Here is a 1721-nt window from a genome sequence, read left to right as displayed (position 1 = left end):
GCCTAATAATTAAGTAATATAGTTAGTACATGGTAAAAATTAAGACCTTCCAACTGCGAGGATGAATATCTTTTATTTTTTCCTTTTATTTCTAATGGAACTAAAATCTATCCAAGAATTACGAAGTTATAATATGTATTTTGACGGTAGTAGTTTAAAATATGTATTATTAATATAATCTAGAATATCATCACACTTCGCCTTGCATAAAGATATTAGTTAAGTAAGATCGAACCTTTATAAATTATTAAGACTTTCATTATTAAAATAAAACTGGACTCGTAGTGCCGGGAGTGGGGCTTGCGCGGAGCCCTGCTGCCCTAAGAAAACAAGCGCGGGTATAGGTCCTACCAAATTCCAAGGACTGATTGGTCCTGAAAGGACACTCCCATGCTCATTTTTTAGTATAAAAGGAGCTGCCGAAGGCAGAAACACGTAGAGAAAAAAACTAAGAGCGAAAGTAGAAAACTACTCCAGAAGTGGGTAAGAGTTATCCTCGCGCTAACCTCCGGAATTTATTCCTACATTTGTAACCATTTTTTCTTTATTAAACGACTATATTAAAACAATTCGGCTGAAGCCTAGATCTCTGCTCTACTTCAAATTCATTAAGATATACGAGTATCCGAGAATCGTTATGACTGTCGCTGCCAATAGCGTGGTCCCCGTCTAATACTGTTCTGCAGAGAGTTCGTTATTTTGAGGAATTGTTGTGACCAATCGCTGCCAATAACGTGGCCTCTCGTCTAATAACAGTTCCTCAAAAGAGAGTAAAAATCCGAAGGGTTGTCACGACTGTCGCTGCCAATAGCGTGGCTATTGGCCCTCGTCTTGCGACAATTTTTCGGAACAACGATAATTCTTTCGCGTTACCTCCATGCCTACTAAAGGCGGACGTAGACAACAAGAGAAGAGATTGAGGTATCAAATCAAATCAGCTATTAATTCAAACCACGATCCTTTCCCTTATTTCCAGAAATCGGCACAATTATTAGACCAAAAAAAGCCGGTAAGCTCACCTAACGAAAACGGGTATTCCCTCCAACCGTTGGAGATCACTCCTCGATTTCCTGATTACCGAAATATTCAAAGGGGTGATCCACGTAAACTAGCCTACAAGCTTCGTGAGCTTTTTGGCACCGACTTCAAGGTTACCCTCCCGAGCAATTATCCCACTCTCCCCACCGAACAATCCTAACCGCACACTTGATCTCCAAACCCCGGGGTAAATTGCTTAAATGCATTGACCCCAAAACAGGAAATATAAAATCGAGAAATAAAAACCTCAATTCGGACGTAACAAAGGATAAAATGATACATCATGTGCATTATGCGTGAAACAGAACGCAGCCTTGGATAGAAAAATAAACGCTTTGAGATTGATCGGTGATGGGCCTAAAAACCCATCTTATTGACCCTTCTCCTTTTTATGACTTATGGTGCCCCGGTATCTCACTTACCTGTATTAATTTACCAGTAATAAGAAAAATCAAAACTATATTGTACATCTAAAAAAATATAATTTCATCACACTTAATAAAAATGATAAATTATTTATAAAATTAAAAGAAAATTTTTGTACATAAAATAATCATAAAAGGTAAACAAATAATTGAGAAGTGAATTCAATATAATATTGCCATTTAGATATTTATGTAATTTGCAAGATTGAATGTAGAAATGTTTATTCTATATATACGTTTATTATACGTTTACAATTT

The 1721-nt window shown here is 36.7% G+C and overlaps 1 pseudogene; it reads left to right on the top strand.

Annotated features, from left to right (window-relative positions):
• Positions 1 to 877: 877 nt before the first annotated feature.
• The window catches only part of LOC108750258, a 15663-nt pseudogene continuing 14819 nt past the window's right edge, over positions 878 to 1721 (top strand).

Source organism: Trachymyrmex septentrionalis, unplaced genomic scaffold (assembly GCF_001594115.1).
Source record: "Trachymyrmex septentrionalis isolate Tsep2-gDNA-1 unplaced genomic scaffold, Tsep1.0 scaffold349, whole genome shotgun sequence".
Lineage (NCBI taxonomy): Eukaryota > Metazoa > Arthropoda > Insecta > Hymenoptera > Formicidae > Trachymyrmex > Trachymyrmex septentrionalis.
The sequence above is the reverse complement of the archived record's forward strand: the minus strand, read 5'-3'. Positions and strand labels throughout refer to the sequence as shown.